Source organism: Sinohyriopsis cumingii, chromosome 1, assembly GCF_028554795.1.
Source record: "Sinohyriopsis cumingii isolate HCF-2022 chromosome 1, ASM2855479v2, whole genome shotgun sequence".
In the NCBI taxonomy this organism is placed as follows: Eukaryota; Metazoa; Mollusca; class Bivalvia; order Unionida; family Unionidae; genus Sinohyriopsis; species Sinohyriopsis cumingii.
The window spans coordinates 139,986,392-140,012,219 of record NC_142961.1 but is presented as its reverse complement, the minus strand read 5'-3'; the positions used below and the strand labels follow the sequence as shown (position 1 = coordinate 140,012,219).

Genomic DNA, 25,828 nt, shown 5'->3' with positions numbered 1-25,828 from the left:
TTACTTTATTATTCGCTCATTTGCTATAAAAAATGCCGCATCAAAGGCAACCTGCTATACACGGATTTTGCATAATTTGGAGCAAAAGAGTACCCAAATTCCTTACGTCATCTACAGGCCACCTCTACATTTTACCGGTCAAGCCTTCTACCGTGCTAAACGTTATATTTTGGAATATATTTTCAATTATATTTATATCCGACCTTTTTAATCAGATACTAATTGATCTCTTCTTCTACAAAGTAAGTCTAGATTGATATGTTTCAGCATTGTTATCACGGAACATCAGTTCTTATGTAAATACGTTGATGCTACTAATTACATATATGCTATAAACCAGGTTTTTCGTCATTTATGGAGTTAACATTACCATCCACTGGTAAAAAGAAACAATAAAACATCATGTATTTTAACCAAAACCAAATTTTTGTTCCAACATCGATGGGATGGTAACTTGTGTCTTAATGTAAATGTAGAATCGCATCTTTCAGCTCCAACTCATGCTTACTGCTTTTCTTCGCATCTATGTTGACAAACGATAATCACACATGATTACACGTCGTATTTCATTCCAGACAATGTTTAATACGATTTAAATTTAACTCTGAGATTTCAACCCAAGGTTTAAACAATTCAAGTAATTTTATACTCTGTGTGGTTAGGTGTTTGTTTATAGCCCGAGGGACAGCAATACGGAGGAGACAAATAACTGAATCAAGAATGACACTGCAAGGTGAGCGTTGTTAGAGTTCAGCATTAATGAAGAAATAATAACATACTCCATGATTGTTGGATTGTGGGTAAATGTCGGCAGGACTAGAACGAGTTTTCATAGCATACATATATCAGCTGGTAGTCTGGCATCTGTGTGCGGTAAATGTTTATGAAGCGCTTGTAGGAGTTTTTGTTTTGAGTAAGAAAAAAGGAGTTGGTTGGATCGGGGATATTTTTAAGTTTGTGCCAATAGCCGAGACATAGGTAGATATGGTTGATGGTGCATAGTGTTTTTCAAAAAAGATACGAAATAAAAAGTGCCAAAATGTTATTTGAAACCGGGAAAGTGCTGTGGAGTTTTAAAGTGGTTGAAAAATGGATGTAATGTTTTTCAACTGCTCCTGCAAGATTCTACCGAAGTTGGAGAAAGAGCACTTTGTACTAACATGGACAGTATTATTCCCAGTCTGTTAATGTCGGTAATTCTGAGACCTGTTCTGGGATTTCCTCTGCGCAAGGTGAGAGCTGGAGGAATCTGTGCACCTGTTGGCGAGAAAGAGCATCCTGAGATTGTGCCATCCCTTGCAAGTCAAAAACCGACTGCAGGTACAAAACTCTAAATGTGTTGTGCCCCATTCGGATTCATGGTGACTGACCAGTTGACGGAACTGCTCGTCATAGTAACGCCAGTTGGCTTTTCTTGTTGGAAAGAGTCATTACAGTTTCCATATGTTGCGACAAACCTGCAATTGATACTGTTTTACATTCAGCGTGAATTGCTACGAACCTATTCAAAGCAAACAGCCACTGATGAAGGAAAAGAGGGGTTTTATTCTGACTAGGGATCAGTTTAATTTCGGGAGAAGTCCGGTCAATATCAATCTGCATCTTAAAGGTCTCCTCGCTTCTATCAGGAAGAAGTATAGCTAAATCAATGTACTGGCCATCCAGAATGAGTTGTTTGACCTTTATAGGGATGACAGCTGTGATCTGAGTGGATGCACGACCAAATTTGGATTCGTTTTGACATGGCAGTGCCGACTGACTGGGAACATTTATAGGCGTGCACAAAGTAGCAGTGACTATCAGTGTATCTCCCACTGACATTGCCATGTCTACGGCCTGGTCCACCACCTCATGATTCAGCTGCTGTGACGGATTAGCAGCTGGTTGATGTATCTGTTGCTGGGTGTTGAAAATGTTGGCCAATTGGTCATCCACGTGGGCCTTGATGGTGTCAGTTACCTCTCTTGTTATGTTTTCTATCGCCTCAGCATCAAGGGATGAAGAAGTGCCAGGAGCTGGAGCTGAGGAAGTTCTTCTATGCCCGACATTCCTGGCGTCCACCACCCGCTGTACACCATTTGAAGTTGTTTTTCGCGGAGGCGCTCTTTTGCGTGCAATATTCATAGAGTCTACCATCTGTATCCCCACTGGAGGCTTTTCTCTGTGGAGCCATTCTGAAAATAAAAAGGGGAACAGAAAGCAGCATTTCCGTATTGTGGGAGTAGGAGAGAAATTGTTACATAATGAACAAATTGCATAAGTCATGGTGACTAACACCCTAAATAACTGCTGTCAACACGACCAACTAGATACGAGTTAGGAGACAAACCATGTACGTAGAATTTGTAGCATTGAGATTGAAGCCAGTTGCCAAAATTGAGAACTGAATCGCCGAGTAGATGCAAGTAGAAACAGATGAATATGAATGATACGATGCAGATGGAAAGAGTCAAGCTGTCAGGAGCGACTTGATAACTGACAGAGTCAAGGAGAAGGACCCTCAAAGGAACTTGTAACATCATCATGTATAGTTAAGGTGGTTGACTCAAGTGATCTCTGATCAACTTGTTAACTGGTAGAGTGAAGTGGAAATATCTACTTCATAACTTGTAAAAATTATATTCAAGTGATCTATGATCAAGTGGAAGTATTCACTTGATAACTTGTAATAATAGTCAAATGATCTATGATTCACTTGATAGCTGGTAGAGTCAAGTGGAAGTATTCACTTGATAACTTTGAATAATAGTCAAGTGATCTATGATTCACTTGATAACTGGTAGAGTCAAGTGGAAGTATTCACTTGATAACCTGTAATAATAGCACGTAGAGTCGAGGCAGAGCACAAACTCAAGAAAGGAAGAGTCAAGTGATATAAAGTGAACTTGAAAACTGCTGGTCAGATGGACACACCTGATAACTTGACATAACATCAAACAGAATTGAATTTGCAGACAAGGTCCAAAAGTATAGAATCTATTGAATGAACGATGAACTTGAAAACTGGTAGAGTAAAGTGGAGATAGTTGGATAAACTTGGCGACTAGTATTTAGATCATGCAGAATGTAGCTAACGTATGTACTGTAGACCTGAAGAGCCAAGGTTGTACCGATATTGATCATTATCTTGCCAAACTAGAGGAATGACGCTCCAGAAATTTTTACCTAAAGTAGGCACTGTTAAGGACAAGCTCAAAACGTACAGAAAATCAGTCATTATAAGTAATGTGTTAATAATGAGTGAAATAATGTAGGAAACGGAAGGAAAATACAAGGATATATAAAGAAAAACAAATACGAAAAATAAATATATATGTATTAAGACCTCAACGGCTTCAGTCTTCTAATCTAACTTGTAAATTTTCTTGCGAGCAGTCATGATTGCGCCCTTAAGTGATTTGTACAAATAGGGTTTCCCTTTGTTTGACAAGTGTTCGCCGTCTGCCCGGAATTTATCCCTGCAATCCTTGCGTTCGACGGGCAAAGGACCATTATGTTCCCAGATGTCATGTATGGATAGGAAGGTACTTCCGTCCACAGAATTCCATTCACCGACCGTGCAACGTCGAATAATTATTAGGTGTATGACCACTAAGTATGAAACGTGGAAGCATCTGGCATAATACAATTTGTTTGACATGGTAATCACGATGTAATTGTGAGGCAAGCGAAATCAGTTTAAAGGCTAATGCGTGGGGGTCAGTATCAGCCTGTATGTCATTGTTGCCCAAAAGCAATACAACACTATCAGGACAAAGAAAACAAAGGGAAGATATGTCGAACTTCATCCATTTCTTCACCGTTCTTTCTCCAACACCGTGCAACTTCTCCGAATCGACGTTTTTCAAAATTTTAAATCAAAGGCAAGACGGTCGTCTGTGCCGGAGGTAAGATACGGTGATTGCCATTTACAAATAGAGTGGCCCGTAATTAGAGCAAGAGGCATATTCATAGTAGTAGTGAAAATCAAATGTGCAAAAATAAATTTTACTGACTTAACAAATATCACAAAAGCTGTAAAGCACAGTGCCAACTAGTACGACAAATCTTGAAAGGCGACTGTGGAACTTAAATTCCACACAAAATATTTGTCTCAAAGAAGGATCGCATCTCTACTCCTCTGCAGTTCAGTTGAAAGTGACGCTAATTACAAGTCAAATAACTGTGCGCAGTTGCAAGCACCGACAAATGATTGGGCAATGAAACTTATGTGACCACTACGGGGCAATTCAGGCGGCCTTCCGGGCTCAGCTCATTATCATAACAGAGTAAGGTAAAAATTAGACCCAACCTCATTACACCACCCATAAATGTACTTACGCAGGCGTCAGTAGTTTTGTGATAAATTCAAAACTTGTACATTTGCTGCATAAGAAATCGTACAAATTATTTCGTTTAGTAAAGATTGGACAACATTTGATTTAAATGCACAAGTAGTCACTCAGGTCAATACTTATCTGTCAAGTTATCTAGTTTGTTTAAGCATATTTTATTGCCTTATTTACAACACCTTGGGTAGGGCTACACGTTCTTAACAACAGCCCTCTCCAAAATGTTTAGTTAGGTATATGAAATGTGGCAATAGCCAACAGTACTTGCATATACATATGTGTGGATCAGATATACCGTGTATTTATACAATGACTATAGAAAAATTCAGCATGCTAGAAAGATTAACACAACGCAAGTGTACAGCAACTAATTTAAAGCAGAGAAAAGGGGAGAAAAGGGGACTCCTAATGGGGTGCCATGGCGGGTAATGGAGGGAGATCATGCCAGTAGATAATTTGTCTTAGACGATTACTGAAGTCTTTTAGCATCTTTAAGTCTTAAAGATTTCAAGGATGCGAGTGTTAGGTCATTGGTATTGTATGTGTCTTACAATTTTAAAAAATATAATGGTAAGCAGTCTCGTCGTCCTGTCTACACGTAACAACGGACAATCAGTAAGAAAATTTGAAAATAAAACATTATGTAAATCACCGCAGTTGTTTTTATCCTTGTATGAATGAGTCTTTCTAGCCTGTTGCCATAATAAAGTAATAATAATAATAATAATATAGTGAGACATGGTTTTTGGGCAGATGAATGTTTTCGTTTAAACATTGAATAATCTGATTAATTTTTACTGGTTCCGGCAGGGTGTTACAAGCCTTTAAAGTGGAAGAATTTCTGGAGATTTATTCTCTAGGATGTATTGTGAAAACTATTTCTGTTTCTCAAATTATATTTTGTTGTATACAAGATCTTATGTTTAACAGGGAGAAAAACCATACACAATTTTCCTCTTGTAATAGATTGGAGGTAGTTCAACTTTGGATATAGAATTTAAAACAGTGTTTATACATTCTGCTTTTTCTAAGTCGGTAATTACTCATTATTTAGTAATTTAGTTCATCTTATGGTTTGTCTGATAGAACAACTTCGAGAAGAAATATGTCTACCTTGCCCCTGCGGATCGCCTCACAACCATCACTCATTCATTTTCATCTAATTTTGTTACTGCCCATGAAAAGGACCTAAATGACCTTCATACCATGTATGGTAGTGACATCTATAGGACAGTAGAGGGACGTATATCGGCTGGCGATTCCGTTATGTAACCTCTGCCATGGTTATGCGTTGTTGTTTTGGGTTTAAGGCTATTTCTCAGTGGAAGATAGGCTATACACAGAGGCCAGTATAATTGGTGGATGAAGAAACTGGACAAACCCTGAAAAGATCCATAGACCCACAGGAAGCTTTCTTATATACCCCCATTAGTGTTTGGTTATTTACATATACCCCCCCATTAGCCTATCCCGGCTATGGTGGTTTGGTTATTTACACCAACTGTCTGGGGTTTGATAAACTGTTAAGAGAGATTGGTGGGTATGTAATTTAACAAATTACCTTTCTTCACTTAACTCGTTTCAATTCATCCAATTTTGAAAAGGTTGGATCAATGCACGCCACCATCCATTTCAAACAAGTATGTTTGCCCCTGTAGATCGCCTCACAAGCATCACTCATTATTATCACACTGGTTTACTCTCCATGTAAAGCACATAACTGAATTTGATACCTTGTATGGTTGTAGCATAGACATAGCAGGGCGTCAGTCGACCAGCGATCCCTTACCTAGGCTCTTCCTTGTATGTCACAGCTTTTTACGTCAACGGTCTGAAGTATTGATAGACTCAGGTGAAATAGATGGGTATGTACTTTAATAACTTACCTTTTTGCTCTTAACTCGCTTAAATGCATGCGATTTTGAGAAAGATTGGATCAATACATGCTACTTTATTGCTTATTGGTCGAAATATGCATTTGAGAAGGAAAGGAACGAAATCTTTTATTACGACCGGCTTCCAGAAGTATGGAATGAGATCAGCGCCATAATTCTATGTTGATGATGTCTATCAGTATACAATGTATATAGTCCATGTTGTATTTTCTATGTGCTTTTTGGATGTAATTGTACGTCTGCCAATATTTATTGCTGAATTGTTTAATATCTTGTTAGAATACTGCAATGGTATTTCTTACGGTTCCATATGAGTGATCCATGTGCTAATCTTATGTAATATTTTGTCTTTCTACCTTTAAATTCCTCTTCGAATCATGAACACAGAATTCGATAAATAATAAGATGATAAAAATGCTTCTTTCTTCCAGATTAACGATTCTTCCCCTTCACCATACCCTAATAGTTCAAACATTATCTCCAGTTTTGTTATTGATGTTTATTTGTATTACTTTTATTGTAACATATATGTTTTCAATTGACCATGATAAATCAGATTTGTTATCTCGGGAATTTAAAGTAAACAAGAATATTTTAAATTCAGCACTCTACCCCAGTCCTCCAAGTAATAATTCTACCTGACTTTTAACATTTCTGTCTCTATCTCTGTCTCTATCACTGTCTCCGTCTCTTTCTCTCTCTGTCTGTCTGTCTCTGTCTCTGTCTGTCTCTCTCTCTCTCTTATATGTTGGCCTTTCGAAAGACAAAGATATGTAGCCGGGGACACATATTAGCAAGATAAGCCCTTGCTGCAGTAATGATCGGCGTAACAACAGTGGTGATCAAAGGTATTGGACGAAATTTAATGTCAGAAACGAACGATTTTTATAAAATCAGGACTAGCCTTGCAAAAGAGAAATAGAGCCACACAAAAATAAAATTTGATCTTGTGAAGTTGAAGGATCCCGAAGTAGCAAAATCCTTCCCGGCAATGATTGGTGGGAAATTTGCACCGCTCGCTATCCTCGATGCTGACAATTCCGACATGGACACGTTGATCACCACCTTCAACACAGCAACGACCGAAACAGCCAGCGATATCCTCAGTAGACATCACCCAGTCAAGAAACCGTGGGTCAGAGCTGAGGTTAGGAACCTGTGTGACAACAGGAGGGAACTGAAGAAGAAAAAGAACGATACAAAATGGGCAGAGCAGTGCAAGGCAGTCAACCGGGAAGTGAAGAAAAGCTTGAAAAAAGCAAAAGAGAACTGGATAGAAGAAATGTCCAAAGACATTGAAGGAAACTTGAAAAGGAACAACAGCAGGAAAGCATACCAACTGATCCATGTTATAACAGGCACAAAACAACGGCGGGTTACCTCCTTACAGGACAAAGCCGGAAACTGCCTCACAGAAGAAAAAGATATTCTGAAACGATGGACAGAGTACTGCGCAGAACTTTACAACCACCAAGCCACAGTGGATCCAGATACTGAACATCCCTCCAGCAACTAACAACGACAACCACCCTATCATACACGAAGAAGTAGAAGCCGCAGTGAGATCACTCAAAAAGTGTATGTCAACAGGAGTGGACAACATCCCAGCAGAATTAATCCAAGCTGGCGGAGAAGCAATGATTAGTGCCCTCACAAACATCTGCAACAAGGTCTGGCAAACAGGAGTATGGCCATCGCCATGGACCCAATCACTGATCATCATCCTCCCCGAGAAAGGCAAGTTGCAACACTGTCAAAATCACCGTACAATCAGTCTTATAAGCCATCCAAGCAAAGTCATGTTAAGGATACTGCTGGACAGAATAAAACCACAGGCTGAAAAGATCATTGCCGAGGAGCAGGCATGCAAATACTTTGGCACCATTCTATTTTGTATAATATTAACATAACATCAGCATCGGAGGCAGAACAATACCAACTTACGTATTGCTGATGACATTGATGGACTAGCAGGAAATGAGCAAGAAATAGCTAGCTTAGTAGAGAGCCTTGACAAAACCTCTGCAGCCTATGGCATGGAAGTTAGTGCAGAGAAGACCAAAATGATGACCAACAACATCAAGGGCATTAGCACTGATACAGGCTCCAAGGTGCAAACCTAGAAACAGTCCACAGTTTCAAGTATTTGGGGGCGACTAATGAGGGATCTAAGCCTAAAATAGTCTCCAGGATTGCACAGACAACAGCAGCGCTGACATAACTGAAGCCCATCTGGAAGGACAAGAACATCGTACTCAGCTCAAAAGTCAGACTGATGCAGTCACTGGTGATCTCCATATTTCTCTATGCCTGCGAATCATGGACCATAACAGCGGACTTGTAGAAACGGATACAGGCTACAGAGATGAGATGCTTCCGAAAAGATCCTCGGCGTCACATACAAAGACCATATCACCAATGAAGAAATACGGCATATGATAAGACAAGCCATTGGTCCTCACGATGACCTCCTGATCGTAGTGAAAAAACGAAAATTGCAGTGGTATGGACATATTTTACGATTATCAGGACTGGCCAAGACAATCCTACAAGGCACTATACAAGGAAGAAGAAAGAGAGGCATGCAAAGATAGAGTTGGGAAGATAACATTTGAGAGTGGACAGGCTTGACACTGAGCGACTCACTGAGAAAGACGGGAAATCGAGAGGAATGGAGGAAGCTGTTTGTTAGGTCTTGTGCGGTGCCCCAACGGTCTTCCATACTACGGGATTACGGGACTGATGATGATGACGATGAGCCTTGCAAAAAAGCCGTTCAACTTTATTTACCCATGCATAAAGAAACGATTTCTTCAAACCAAACAATCTATATAGTTCATGTGCGCCTGTTTACGTGATTATCTTCACGAAGGCATCATTTAACAATTGTAAGAAAGAGTCATTTGGAAAGAATTTACGACACAAGGAGGTTTAATCAGTTTGTGATAAGAAATGACCATCTCGCATTGTTCATATTTTTGTCATTGTATATTCACAGATATAAAATGAACAATAAAATAAAAATAAAATCTTCTTACTTCGTAATACGATAATATATATGGAAGTGGTGAAAAATTTATGTTGAATAAAAATTATTTTGAATAAAATTTAAGAATAGTTATTGATTTGTTAAAGAATATTTCATATGGATTTCACACTGCAGTGTTTCATATAGAACACTATTTGGAACTAAATGCTTGAACCAGAGAGAGATGCGGGAGTGAATCGGATGCGATGTTGAAGATGCTTTACCGATTTGTCAAAAATATCCGCAAACCAAAATAAGGTCTTTCATTTATAATTGAAGTTTACATGAAAAGCTTCAAACTGTTATTTTAAAGATGAAACATAAAGTAATATTAAATAAACAACGATATACAATTAGTTTCAAGAGTCTGTGTGTGTATATAGTCAGGCAAATGGCAGCAGTAAACAAGAACTGAATAAAAGATATGCTGTTTTCTCCTGAACATCCACGGACAGAAACGAATTACCGTTACTACTAGCATATATAGTTTCCATAGCGACAACTTATGAAGTCAGTCTGGTGAATTTTCCGTGAGTGATTAAGGATCATCTCTAATTACAGACAGACTAACGTGAGCTCGTCATTTAATCCCCTGAATCTGACACGTGTTCTTGATCATGCTCTGTGTGCGTACTTATGTCTGTATCTATATCTAATGATTGTAATGTGCTTGTGAGATCTGCAATACACAATCATAAATTCCCAATTAGACTTTTAAGAAGAATAAATAAAGAAATAAATTGTTCAAATAAATATATTTAATACGAAGTACATACCATTGTATCAGTATAGTTGGACATAGTGTGTTAGAACCATAAATGAAGATTTTGTGTGCGCTTTATATCGCACGTTAACCAGGACATGTATGTGCAATAGGAGATAAGTAGATATATCTTCCATGCTTAGAATTTGTCGTATAGATAAGACCTGGGATGGTTAGCCGTAGCAAGACATTCACAAGCAGCAACCATTGCATCTCCACTGGCATCAGAGACTTCTATAACTTGGTATTTGGTGTTTTTTTTCATGGATGTGATCACTTTTGCACGTACATAAATAAGGTCTCGGTTGGTAGGAACTTTAACGTCACTGAATTGTCCTTCAACGAAACATACGTTCCCATGATCTCTCTTATAACTTGCTCCTTTCATTGCGGAAGAACCAGATTGTTTTTTTTCTCTCTACTAAATAGTCATATATCTGTGAAAATTATTTTCTGATTTTCTCTTATTTAGTGAAAACGCAATAGTTGCTCTCTGTTCACATACTCTACTCGTTTACTGCGTATGGTAGTAGAGTAGGAAGCGTGGTCGAAACCACCTGTTAACGTCAGATTTCAAACCCAATTAATAGTCGCGTATGTTGGACTACTGAGACGAGAAACCTTTTCCCTATTAATATTTGTCCCAACGGATTCCTGCAACGAGTAACTAGTTACCCACTACTGCTCGTCACCAATGACTAGGAGGGGACAAACATATGGTCTGTTCGTTAGCCTTGCTGCTGCATTCTATATTTACAGTTCAACAAATATATGCACATGCATTTTTATTTTTCTATCCCAAGATATGGACTATTCAGAAGTGGAATCCTTCGACTAACGATTCCTGTTTCGTTTCTCTAGTCACTGATGAATAATTCTTCGTAAAAGGACTCTGAGGTTCAGCGAGAGAGTCGAATATTTATCATAGGGATCAAGAAACGTGGTATAAATTGCAATAAATGAAGCAAACTAAAGCGTTTAGGCTACGTTATCCAGAGATAATTCAACAATTTAAAATTAGTATTGAGTGGACTTCGTGCATTGGAGACAAATACAAAACATTGGATATTTACCCGAAGGGTTATTAAAGCATTGCCATATGATTTTTACTAAGAACTTTTTATGTTACTGCCCTAAATTGTACAAAGAAAAATATAAATTGATTTGGTGAACACGTAGGCTAAATATTCGAGTGTACATTAATGTACGATGGGTTATTGCATTATAAACATCTTTTACACAGAATGAAGATTGGGGCCCTGAGTGGCCGAGTGGTCTAAAGCGCTCACCGTTCCAGATCACTGCCATCTCACCTCTGTGTGCGAGGGTTCGAGTCCAAGGCTCTGCTAGCGTGGGTACGTGGGAAAGCTTGCCAGTAGCTTCTCGTGGGTCGGTGGTTCTTCCCTGGGTTTTCTAGGGTTCTTCCTTCACCAGTTATACTGGCCGCCATGTATAGCCTATCTTGTGCTGAAAAATGGCGTTAAACCCTAGAACAACAACAACAACAAGAGAATGAAGATCATATATGAGACCTTAACTCGGATTTCCTTAAGTCCTAGCTTTACAAAGCCCCACAGTTTCAATGTTGATTGTTTCCAAATGATTCATTCAATGATTCCTCTTTCAGCAAAGATGTACATTGTAAATGAGAACTGAAATGAGTTGCAATTTTTTTGTCTCTATATAGCTGTACAGACGTATATTCTGATGACATAAATCAGACATTATAAAAAAAATGAAAAAAAGATTCGAGCCTGTCAGTGCCTCTGATGCATATTCTATGAAAACTTATGGTTATATAGAGTCTTTTGAGGTATTTTGTTTCGCTTATAGCTGCTAGTTTGCATATCATTTTACATAAGGAGCCATGAAAAGAATATACACGCCGGTATCACTGTATAATATCAGATTTGCTTTGAATACAGCTTATTACTGTCCTTTCGTCAGCCTTTAAGTGTGCAGTTTACTGTATCATTATACTATGAACACAGAGTTGAACGTACCGGATATGAAGATGGTCAATCAAGTGGTATAGCTCCAACACGAAGAAACATAATTCCGACATTAAACTAAACGCTCCCTTCACAATTTTAGTATAAGGTCAGAAAGAAGGATACATATATGTCCATGTGAGCAGTTTAATTTCTCAATACGTCCATTTATCTGTGATAAAAATGTAAATAGTCCAGTAGTATATATAAATGGAGGTTCTGATTTACTTGTATCAATGCGTGATAAAGAATGGTCGACAGAGTCCCTCTCCATTGTTCTATCTACTAGGGTATGGGGTTTCTGGCTGATGTTTTTCTTAGAGGATGTGTGGTGACTCCAGCACAGAAAAAATGCCAGTGTTTTAGATCTTTATGATGGCTCACTGCTTGATAAAGTGTGTCCCCTGTTCGTATGCAATGGATTTCTGGCTCACTGTTGTTTGTTGCGTTAGAGGTGTGCTGGTGATATAGCGAAGATGTCACTACCGTGTTATCCATGGAGTGGAGATCGATTGGGATTGAGTGAAGTTATGAAAAGTCCAGTACTGGAATTAAGTGAGTAGGAGTCAAGAGAATGGTTGAAACCTGCCAAGAAGTTAATAACGTACGTGAATAAAGATTTGAGTTGTCTGCCTGAGATGATTTACTGTGATGAAAGCGAAGACGAGTGTGAGAATGAGGAATGGGTGAGACTCAGCTGTACAATCCGCAGTATTACATCAAAACTAAGCTGAAACGTTTTCATTTGGCATAGCCTCAGCGAGATCAGCTGGTAGGTGGTTCGAAATTTATAAAATTTGAGCATGTGCTCAAGCGTATATTTGAAAAGATCGGTCTTCACGAGCATGCTCCAGGAAGAGTTTGTCTAAGGAGTACGATAAGATTATTTCTGAGGCTTTGTCCTCGAAGTCATATACTCTCGAGACAAAGGAGTCAAGGATGCTGTGGGAATCCTCGAGTTGAATTGTTCAGGAATGCCAAACCATTTGACGAGCAATTGTTTCCTCTGTAGGTGACTTTTTCGACTCTGAAGAGGTTTTGTTTTGTTTTTATTGTAACTCCTGTTCGTAAAAAGATCCTGTATGGGCTCCCCCCTAGGAAACTTTGAGTGTGTACGTGATCGGAATGGTTTTTCGAAGGGTATCGACAACGAAAATTTCTTCGATCCAGTTAGTAGTGTATCCCTTTTCGAAGGTATTTTTCGTCTGCTGATTCTGAGCAGGTGAACCAAACGAATCGCAATATTGGACGTCTTTATAATGTGGATCGTTGACCGTGGCGACATGGTGAGTGTCATGTCCATCGTAAAAAATTTGCAGGTTAATTACGCAGCTCGGGTGTAATTTGTTCAGGAAGCTGATTCTTAGAAAAGACACCTCTGAAATTTCTAACGCTAGGCACTAATTCTTGCTCGATGTTAATGTTGGGTAGCGGAGAAAACGTTTCCGTAGGAGTCATAGTTTCCAACGTTAGAAACTTGTTCCCTTATACCTTTGCTGGAAATACCTTTACCGCGCGTCATTGCAGGAAGTTGGAGTAATTTTTCGATGCCAAGCAATTCTGAAAGTAACATTCGAGCGATTCCAGCTAACAGGGTTGCGATAAATCCTCATTGTTATGCTAGCTTTGACTCCGACAAATTAAGAACAATTCCTTTTCGTGCAGCGGCATATTCAGCTACTGATGTGGCCTGGTGATGGGTCAACGTAATTCTATCCGGTCATGTGAGCGCTGACGCTTTAATCCTGATAGTTACTGGCCTTTTATGCGTGGCTGCCACAACGATACTTTTCTTCTTCTGTGGTGACTGCGTAACATCTACTGGAAAATACTACATTGTGTTATACTAAATGTTATTATTTTGGTGGTTTTCTTTTGACAGATTTACTTCGATAACCAAAGGACACCGTCACAATGTCACGATTGGTCAGAGATTTTCTCCGCGGAAGTTTATGCTACGGACAACACCATTTCGCATCACCACTTTATGTATGGCTTCGGTAATGGCTCTTGGCGCCTCGACAAGCCCCAAGAGAACATAAACAGCTTTGGTGCCATAGTCTTCACGAATAGAACTATCTCGCTGGCGATGGAGAAACCCTCATGTTTTGATCCCTGACGTTTAAACGACTTTTTCTTCGGCATTGTCTATACAATGATATTCTTTGTTCCACTGAGCATGTCAAGCGTCATGAATTGGTCTGACGTCAACTGGATTGTTAATAGTCCATCTGATTTCGATATCAACTGGTGAATCTTCGACAGGCTCCGAATGTATGGAGGCATCGAAATGAAAGATGGAATACAAGTTAGCGAAATATTCCTGGGATACTTGTGTGCCCTTGTCCACGTCTTGGTGTTTCTGCATGGCTTCACTCAACATCATGTATACGCGAGAATAATTACTGGTGCCTACAGCGAAATTGCACTCCAGTTCTCTCCCTGTATATTGCCTGGAGTTGATGCGAACGTGAATGCGGGACAGCTCCAGATGGCTAAACACGTACTTGTTTCCTTCCTGATCTCTGCGTTGTGCTGCCTTCTGAAATGCTACGAACCCGTGTTTGGGACGCTCGCTGCCTGAATTGGTAAATACTCTCCAAGACGTGGTCAACTTATCAGCGGCAAATTGTTGCATGTAAATAAGGTGTTGTTCAAAGTAAAGTTTATTGGGTAACCTGGCGAACATCGATTCCAGTTCGAGCATGTGAACCCTCGGGGGCGTGATTTTCGACATCCACATCAACAACCACGTCATAGTGAATTGTCCATTACTTATCGCTGCTCCTCTGCATGTATTGTGCGGCAGAATCTCTTTTCATCACCAGTATGTGCTTGACGCCTCTGACCACCGTGCGGATATCCAAACACACACCAAAGATGCTGCTGAGAGGAAGCATCATGAATGTCCCATGGCCGGTGTCTGTCAGAGCACGTCGAGCTGCGAATCCCACGTTGTAGATAGAGGTATTTGATTGTGCAAACGCGGATGAGATTTAGGTTTTTGCTGTCATATCAGCCTGTCACGGAATTGTGTAGGAGTTATTTCAATATGTATATGTTGTCAAAAATGTACTCGGGTTTCGTTGCCGCGTACAGCGTCACCCGAGGGTGGTATATTTTTTCGGCTTAGTTATTTCGAAATCCTGAGCGAAACTCAGACCATGCTGCACGAACAAATTGCCTACAGCGGGAAACCGAAGTAACTAGCTGCGCATATCTGTCACAGCTAGTGTACTTATAGAGCAAATTCTCTATAAACAAACCACATTACGCAAAGTCTTGTCAGGACGCTTACCCCTTTACAGGAGCAAATCTCCAGCTGTAGAGGTAATGAAATTCTTTATTATTATTCGTCTATATGACGGAATTGTTTTTATACTTCAGATGTTTTAGAACCTTAATGTTTCAAAAAGACTTCTATCTGCAAACATATTCATTGAATGCAGTAGCTAACTAGCAGGAAACATGTATGTATTCTAAATTCTACGGCGAGTCAATACCTAGGTTATACAACGCTATATTATAACTACTATGGTCTGGTTCGAGTTAGCTATTTGTTGCAACCGAACAGACAACTTGTATTTAATTATACAATGTTTGCATTAAACGATTAATGTATTGGGTAATGAATTCATGTGCGCGCATGCGCTACATATATGACTGAAGAAGTACTTAACCGTGTCATGTGTACTACACGGCTTAGTTTTTATCATTTTAGCTGCCTAAATGCCATGCCTTGTATATGGTTTGATGTGGAGTCACCAGCTGTAGAGCTGCTTTATACATGCCTGCCATGCCTTGTACATCGTTTGATGTGGAGTCACAGAACTGTCGGGGTTCGTGTAACGTATACGCTGTGTTTTGGTGACGTTGGCTTGGAAGAGTGAACTGGTTTTCTCGGTGCGAGAGACCAGGGCTTCGCGACCAACGAGTCTGTGATGTAAGGGATCCTATAGCAGACTGAAGAAGCGGACCATGCGTGGGTGCTTCTCTGGCCATTTACTAGAGCGCGTGGAACCGGAGTTAACATCTTGGTCGTCAAATGGGCGCCACGATAGTTGTAATGTTCCATGTTATTTCCACAATTGCATTTATGTCATTCATTCCTATTGCTATATCGTTATATGAACGATCGATAGGTTAATGTCATTCATCCCTATTGCTATGTCGTTATATGAACGATCGATAGGTTCATGTCACTCATTCCTATTGTTATATCGTTATATGAACGATCGATAGGTTCATAATGTCATTCATCCCTATTGCTATGTCGTTATATGAACGATCGATAGGTTCATCATTCCATTCATTACTGTCGTTATATAAACGATCGATAGGTTCATAATGTCATTCATCCCTATTAAGTTGTTATATGAAAGATCGATACGTTCATAATTACACGTATTGTTATATAGCTATATGAACGATCGATAGGCGAATAATTACACGTATTGCTATATCGTTATGTAAACGATCGATAGGCGAATAATTTCATTCATTCATATAGTTATATGAAAATATCGTTATATGAACAATCGATAGGTTTATGTTAATTCCTATTGCAATGCCGTGGTGTGAACGATCGATAGGTTTATAATGTTATTAATTCCTATTGCAATGCCGTTGTGTGAACGATCGATAGGTTTATAATGTTGTTCATTCCTATTGCAATGTCGTTGTGTGAACGATCGATGGGTTTATAATGTTATTAATTTCTATTGCAATGCCGTTGTGTGAACGATCGATAGGTTTATAATGTTGTTCATTCCTATTGTAATGCCGTTGTGTGAACGATCGATGGGTTTATAATGTTATTCATTCCTATTGCAATACCGTTGTGTGAATGATTGATAGGTTTTATCATTTCATTCATTCCTATTTCAACGTCTGGTTACGATCGATAGGTTCGTAATTTGCACTGCTTTTCAATATCTTTTTATGAAAGATAGGTTAGTAATTTACACTGCTTTTCTAAATCGTTATTTGAACGATACATAATTACATTCTTTTCTAAATCGTTATTTGAACGATACATAATTACATTCTTTTCTAAATCGTTATTTAAACGATACCTTCAAGACTTTTTATATGGAGGTGTAGGTCACTTTATTTTGTTGATCGGTGATAGGATTCACGTTTGTTTTGAAATTCCATTTGTTAAATTCATGTCTTAATTTTTCTCGTTGAGTTAATTGTTGATAGTTCCATGTTAGGAACTTTATAATTTTCCTTATCTTTTGATTATAATGGTGTCAGATTTGTTATATTTAAATTGCGTTTATAAATAAACATCTTGTAAACGCAGTTGCTTTTGGTGTCTTCCCTAATCCAGTCCCAACCCGGCTTCATCCTGTGACACAGCCAAACGATATTCATCTGCTCCTGCCGCTGCTGGTTTGTACACGATAACGTTAGCGGTTTCTGCCTCTTCAGATCAACGGCATTGACTGGCAGTGTACCAGGGCGAAATGTGTTACTAACAGCTGTACCCGCGTTGGTATCTCTGAACCAATACATGTTGGTGGCACACGTGGGGCAAGTAGCCTTTTCTTCCACGGTCTGATTGGTTAGCTGATATTGTGCAGACTTGAATAACAACCATTCTTTATTTTGCTCTGGTACTTGTGCGCCTGCTGAATAATTTCCTCCGCCCGCCGCAAATTGAAATCCGCGGATTTTGAGAAAAGCTTTACGCGAAAGCAAGTACACATCTTCGTCAGACATCTCTATTTTTCGATGCGTGGTCGCGTTGAGATTGGTGATGTTCGTGTGCTAGTATTCGAGGTACCAGTAGTCTGTCGTCGAGTCGTCGACGGGGTTGTCATCGTTTAGCCAAAGATAATCGGGAGTGAACCTCGCATACTTGAAGACGATATATTAACTCGGCTATGTTATAATAGTGTTACAAAAAAATCGCGCGATTATTCAAATACATGATATTTATTTGTCCAAATATGTCTTTGGAATAGTTCTGAAAATTTCTTACCATAATCGTTTTAATCCATAATAGGACATGATGGTGCCAAGACATGGTGTAGGTGTGCCACTCACCTTTCTCTCAAGATTGTACAAAATTCTTTCTGATCTTGCGTTGATACCGCCAAAGTTTTCTTAAGAGCCTGTTTGGCCTGCTTGGAAAGATAGGACAGCCGATTTTCCTTCAACTGTGACGGAGTCGCTGTCGGTGATGGCGCAGGCATGATATTGCTTGATATTTTTGTCCCACTGACGCTTCAGCTGCAGAGGACTCTCCAGTAGCTCCAGATTCTCCCGCTTTGAGGTCAATCTAAGCTACTGTCGCTGTAATACAGGAATGAGCTGCACACACCGAGGAAAACAGCGAGGTTAAAATTAAACCTGCGATTTTACGTCGTTGTACGCGTGAACGCCTCATTGCAACTATTTTATATACGAGTATTTTCTGTTATCCATTTAAGATGGTGTTCTGTGTCGACAGCTTCAAGAAGCCTTTTGTCTCACGTGCAGGTAATATGTGATTTGTTCATAGATATTATGTACAACGTTTCCAGACTGATCGGCGAGCCATATGGTGATTTCATAGGCACGTACATATTCAGGATGAGATAATAAATGAAAGGGATTGGGGCGAATTTGCATGAACGATCCTGGTGGGACAAATCGCCGTTGAGTAAATTACGTTGGAGGCCGAACCGACCGACAACAACAATCCCTGAGCGATCAAGCACTTGATGAGAAGGTTACCCAGGTCGGTGATGTATAATCTCTCTCGTACGTTCCATTGGCGCTTACGACAGCACCTGTGCTAAAAACGAAGAATGGATCCAATCGAGTTGGCGATGAAAATCTCACGCGACAACCTCCCGACAGCGGATTCTGGTTCACAGCGTGGAATAATTAGGTTTGAATTTGATGTTAGTGGGGATGAGTCCGTTGTCGGTTTTCAATCTGGAGATTTCCGTGGCGATGTCGGTTATGTTGCATCCGTCTGGCGAGATCGTGATCGTTTGTCTCTGAGCTGACGCCGAGTACGAAATTTCATTATTTCTCGCGCTGATGTTAAGAAAGCTGTTGCATCTTTCGACGGAGATCAACGCGATCTTGTACCACGACTGTTGAAATAAGTCAGCGGGGTATAATACCTCACCGTGGAAGTGACCGAACGTGAATCGATCAACAGCGTGGTATCTCTGAGAGCAATGTGATATATCATGAAATGGCAGTTTCCTATTTAAGTGTATGTGACTAAATCAGGTGGTTGTACAGAATCTCATATTGTTCCGACGTCACCAGTTTGCGATCCAGAAGATGATTGAGGATACCCAACATCTTGGTATCGATCTCCACACCGACATACCCAGCATGTTTAGAAGCCATCAGCAATTCTAACCGCGTGACGATCTCGGTTGAACTTTGAAAGTTGTGGATATTCTTATTTTCAGAGCCGCAGCGGATGCCTTTTCCAGTCGTTGGTCTTTCCTGCTTCTTGGACTCCTCTTCCTGCCGACGTGTTGCTGACATCTCATAAGGGCGGTTGATTTTCCTGGTTTCTTCGGCAAGCCTTTTTGTTAAAAAATAAAATCTCCCTCTTCTCTAAGTAAGGATTCTGTGAACCCTTTCGACCCCTCTGCAGGCAGACTCGCTGAGGTCTCTGGATCCGCCAACGCTTGTTTCTTTAACCAAGCAATCTCTAATCCTGCTTGCTTTGTACAGGTCGGATCTGCCATGGGAAACATGGGTCTTTCCCCCGAGCGGTATATTTTTTCGCTGACTTTCAGCTCCTCTTTCAGTTCAGAATTGTTATCTTTTAACTCTCTAAGCAGAGGGCTCATGTATTGTTCTCTTTCTCGTCCTTGTTGTGCTAAATTGACGGTCCATACTTTTGGTTGATACGACTTATCAGGCGACGTGCAGCTACCGCTATATAGTAATTATCATAACATCACGTGCTCTTTGATGTCTGGAAGTATGTCTCTCACAAAATGTTGTAGCCATTCTTTGCTTAACGCAGAAGGATGCTGATAACCGGTATGAAAGGCCAAATCACCAAAAGAGGCAGTGATATTAGCATGCTCACATACAGAAAACTCACTCTGAAACTTTTCTTTTTGCAGCTGATTCGTTTCTTCCTCTTTTTCAGTAATTTAAGACTGGCTTCGGATTTTTCTTTTTCTTCCATCTTTGGAGTAACGCTGCTGTTTTTTTCCGTTCTGTTTCATCTTTTTCAGTTCGGACTTCCTGGCTTCTCCTTTTTGTTGTGCTTCAGCTTTCATCATCTTTGCGGCGACGTCACTTTCAAGAGCAGGAACCAACTCTTCCAGTAATCGCTGCTAAGATTCCTGACAAAATTTTAGCGTGTTCTGATTCAATTTAATCGTGTCCAACAACTGATCTTGCTTTGTCTCATAGTTCGTTTTTGCTTCATCGAGTTAATGAGAAAAGGCTCCAACCATTCTCCGGCGACATCTCGCTTAAAGGAGTGCTGACTTATTTTGTCCTCGATGACGCGCTGACAAAACACTCCCACGCAGCTCGATACTATTTTCGAGAACGTCTTCACGTTGACGACGATTGCTTATCTTTTTGAACGGCATGATGATACACTAATCAGGAAGGTAAAATTCGTCAAAGCCTTTCATATATCGTTCTGGGATTGTCTCCGCATCGCAATGAAACGTCCTAAAATCGTGTTTGAATTCTTTGCGGTGATGCCCCTGCAATGGTCTCTAGCTATAGCGTCGATGTCCCTGTTGTCGAGTCCTGAAAACAGCACAAAGTATTCCGTGTTACGTTTGATGTATTTAGGCACGTGGTAGTACGACTGAGTGGGATAAATCCAGTTACAACGCTTGTCGCGCGACAACAAAAAATACTCTCAGATCCGGTTCATGCTTTCGTTGATCGATTTTAATATCGGCTAACACATGATCTTATGAGTGCCTGAATCCATTTCTTCTACGGGTTTTATCTTCTCCGGATCCACGATGGTAAAAACGTCTTCTGACGTGTTTCCTGAGACCATTTCGTCAAACTCGTCAATCGTCCTGTATTTGTCCTGATGAGGATCTAACGTGTAAATGACCATTTGGCCATAGTACGGCATATTGTTCAGAACTATTTTCATGAGCATAGTGGTTTTACAATGGCCAGTCCGATCCACAATCATGTAATGGAAATCGGGCATCAAAAATGATGTTAATGCGCTTTCGTTTTCGCCTTCGTGTCGAAATTAATGATGTCCATTTTCCATATATAATTCATTTCGTGAATCATTCTTGTTAGTCGATCTTATCTGACAACCATGTCTTACACTTCCTTTGGTGTGCTCACATGAAATCTCATCGTAGTAACTGGAGCTAAACTCGTAGTGACGGATTATCCACCCACGGCAAACAACGAGCCACGAAAATATACCTGGATACGTGCCGTGTCAGAAACAGCTTCGACACATACCACTCACAAAAAATAATGGAAACAGTTGTGGAGTTTATGTATCAGCATCATCAGAATTATCATGCTCTTACCTTGCTTATTATGTTTTTGCCAATCATCTGGTAGCGTCCGATGCTGTTAACGGGTGGGGCACGGCTGCACTAATATCCAATTTCTGGCTTCATGTGCAGTTACCTGCTAAAGTAGTCATCTGAAAATTTCAATTGCGTGGGCGCAGCTCTTGAAAACAGCGCATTCTCACGTGTAGATTCGATGGAATAAAATCAGATAGCATTGCTGATGATCTTTACGACGGTACCTCTTCCACTGGTTCCACAACGCTTGAATTTTACATATCTGCCGCAAGCATGAAATATTCCAACCTTCTAATCCTGGGTTGAGTTATTTCCAAATTTTTATACTGGATGACCTGATCTAAGCCGATTATTTTAGCATTATACAGATCTCGCCATGGCGAAATTGTCAGAGTAGCTATCGAACGTGACCAGTTATTGTTGACAATAGTTACAGGCAGGATGCGTCGTATGCTGGATATGAGGTCATAAAAGCACTTTTTAACGCGATCATGTATAATGTGGATATAAAAATCGTTGCAGATCTTGCTGCATCGTCATACACGTATTTTGACAATTTCACACAGGAAAAAACTGAGCAAAAATTGAGTAGTGTTTTTAAAAAGGAAGTGTGTTTTCACAAGGAAACTTTGTCAATGCTCAAAAGGCATCTCAGAAACTGCTTGATAAAATGAACGATCGAGAAAAATATCGAAGAAAATACTCAGCTGGCTTCCAGTGACAGAGATTTTATGCTCCAGCGATAAAAAAAACTTTGAAAAAGTAAATCTCAACGTGGCAAACATTGCCTTGTTTTGTTATTACGTTTACAAATATCATCGAAAAACACTTTATTCTGCTGAAGATTTCCGCTTGTTAGCTTGTTGCACCATCTTGAACTGGCAGCGACTCTTGATACGCTGTCGGATATTTTAAAATTAAATCAGCTGATGAAAATCACAAAAGGGTTAAATTGATTTCCGCTTTGTATTGTTGAAGAGTGACATTAACGTCAAAGAGGATAAAATTAACGTGCATGTAAAATTTTTAAACGAGAACTTGCCACGGCTTGAACTGTTGATGAAAAGTTTAGTTGATTCAGAGGCATATAAAAATGAATCCCATCATCGACCTCAATGACAATGAATTTGACGGCAGAACAGCGTCATGATGCAGAACCATATTATCGATATTACCATCGAAAAGTCTACGTGCACAAGTACGCGTACAATAGATACAAGCGTGTTCTAAGATTCATCTCGTTGACAACTCTCGATGTGACGACCAACGGAGTGATCTCCATGAGAGCAATAGCCAACCCGCATATGTTGATTTTATCCGGAGCTGGAATGGCCTTACAAACGATGATGAAACACATCGAGTCACAACTGTATGCTAAACAAATACCACAACAGGCCATGAAGTCGTATGAGAAACTGCTCGTATCTTCTGCAGCCCCGTTGACATGCATTTGCTCATCGGCCAGAAAAGAACCGTCCACGATTACATCTTGGACATAGTTGGCAACCGGTACGGATTGGCGTTCCTGAGCCGATTCGAAAAAGTCTACGATAAAAAGTATGTCATTGATTATATATAAAAAATGTCTGGCTACAGCAGCTATTCTGCCGGTCTTGATGATGAGGAGATATTTGCCACCGCCGTAATCTTACACAATCCGGAAGAGCCCCTTGAAGCCATTGCGACGGTGGTTCGAAATAACGTTCCTGTGACGCTTGAATTGATGCTGACCAAAACGCAGAGAGCAGCGTACAAAAGCGTCTTACTCACGCGAGAGCAGCGTGATAAGTTATCCTGGAAAGGCATCGTCAAGATCCATCACGACAGAACTGCATGAGATGAATCAGCGAGAAAATACTGAAAAATCATAGAACTATCTTAGTTATAAGGATCAACATGGAAGAAGTGGGCAACAATGGCTCGGCTGCCATAACAGTCAACAACGAGGTCACCTCTATCAATTCCGAAGCAGACTCAATCAACTCTGTTGATCAGATGCGATGTCTCACGTATGTCATCGTAGAACATTAGAAAGAAAGAAAACACGGGATGAACATTCCACGGAAACACAGTTTCCCGAGTCGTGGTTAACTTTGTTGACATCGTCATGCTTGATCTTCGCAAAAAACTCGGGACTTTACTATATACACATCTATCATCTGTAGAATAGACTAAAATTTTGCTTAGTATTAATGGAACGTAAAATGCCGCACAAGGTAGCTGCAGATCCAGGGAAAGATTTTATCCAGCGGCATGTTAATGCTCGTCGACTCAGGGACATCTGTCGATATATTCAAGGTACCCACATAAACTATACAAGATCAAATGCCTCCCTGCAAGAATTAATCAAACGAGTCAGAGGATCATTAAAGTTTATGCCGAGAAGGGATCCTGAACACCGCACACTCGTGAACGAGTACAATGCGCTGTCGGGACGAGAGATCTTTACCACACAGCGGTATCCAACGTCACTTCGAACGTTATGAAAAGTATGGATCGGCATGGCTTTGTGTGGGAGGCAATTCTGTCTTGTTTCAAACTTTCAAATTAACACTGTTGCGAGGCAAATTGTGGCCACCAAATCATGCTTCAATGTCAGAAACAACGATGACTTCTGCCTTGTGTGAACTATCCTTTCCGCGCTACATTCTGCAGAGGACAATGCATCTCCAAGTACAAGCCGTATTTTGATACCATAAAAAATACCAGTACCACTTTATCTGCAGAGGTCAAAGACGTCCAAAATCTTGAAGAGTTCAATGATGGACTCTCAGTCAACTTTTTCGAACTCGATTCAATGAAAACGGGCGATAAACAGTTTGTGGTCTATCCCATGTTGATCTCCAAAACGGCCATACAACACAGCAACAGTTTACTGATTTAATATCACCATTTTGTGTACATCAAAAAAAATTCAGGTGCTTGCGTCGATCACAGTACGCGCAAATTAAAAATCATGGATATTTATGCTATCGCTGCTTGCAATGCTTTCCACAACTACACGATCTTGACACGTCTCGATACTCTCACACCGTTCAGATGCCACGCGAGGAAACACTACAGTTCGAAGACAACTACAGAAAATGCGCACATAAGTAGTATATCATCTTTGACTCGGAAACGATGTTTGAAAAAGTTCAAGGACCCTCTCCTGATCCTGTACATTCTTTCACTCAAGTGGAACACAAACATATCCCGTGCTGCTCCGTCAATCATACGCCATATCGTGTGGTTCTTTGAGCAATTCGTGGCTGAATGGAAACGCACAGTGGCATTCAGAAAATTTAAACGCCGATTATTGTATTCACACCGTTACAACTGCGACAACATAAATCAACGCAGAAATGTTATATCCAAGAGGAGCATTTGAAGCCACATGATAAAATGTCAGAGACCATTGCTATGTCACCCGGTCACTATCGAGGAGCCGCTGATGCTGGTTGTAATCTACGGTTCAAAGATCCGGACTTTCGACCGCTGATCGCGCATAATCTACGACTAAACGATGGAAATTTCATCATCGCAGCCCTCAATCATCCGCGCGTCAAACAACTTCTCACTGAGGTGGGATCCAAAATCAAATGCATCTCCCACAATTTTGAGAAGTACATGTCGTTCTCGATTGGACTTTTTCGATTCATTGATTGGTTCCAGTTCTTGGCGTCTTCGCAGGAAGAACTTGCTGAACCTGTCCTAAGTTCACACACCTAGAAACAGAATTTGGACTCCATGCAGATCTACTCCAACGAAAAGGGACTTTTCCCTTCGAATACATCGATACCTGATCGAGATTTGATGAAACCTCGTATGAGCCACAAGACGCATTCTATTCACACTTACATTTCTCCGATATCACCAATGAGGAATACCAGTTTGCGAGCAAGATATGGAACGACTTTGGTTACCAAACTCTTGGAGATTATCACGACCTGTACCTGAAAACAGATGTACTTCTGCTCACTGATATCCTTGCAACTTTCAGGTATACATGCTTGGATCATTACCAACTCGATCCACTCTGGTATTTCTCAGCCTTTCCTGGGATGCTTTTCTCAGGACGAGCCAAGCCAGTTTAAACTTTTTACCGAGCCGGACATGTTCATGTTCACCGAACATATGATTCTCGGAGGAAACTCCGTGATCAGTCAAAACACACAGTCGACAATAACAAATACATGAAACACTATGATCCGACCAAGCCATCCACGTACCTATGCCATCCATCTCTATGGTTGGGCAATGTCACTGCCCCTTCCCGTCGGAGATTTTCAATGGATCACTGAAACACAGTTCGTCGAGGAAAGACAAGCG

The 25,828-nt window shown here is 40.3% G+C and overlaps 1 protein-coding gene across 8 annotated transcripts in view; it reads left to right on the top strand.

Moving 5' to 3' along the window:
• LOC149808011 (uncharacterized) overlaps positions 1-25,828 on the top strand; it is a 78,807-nt gene that overhangs the window by 4,002 nt on the left and 48,977 nt on the right. For 2 of the 8 annotated variants that reach the window (XM_089972483.1, XM_089972460.1), the window contains exon 1: positions 6,075-6,196. The exons of 4 other annotated variants lie outside the window; for them this stretch is intronic. The gene's annotated coding sequence lies outside the window, so the exon portion shown is untranslated. Of the gene's footprint in view, positions 1-6,074; positions 6,197-11,354; positions 11,373-25,828 lie in introns of those variants that run through there. 2 more of the 8 variants (XM_089972487.1, XM_089972466.1) reach the window with 2 other exon arrangements.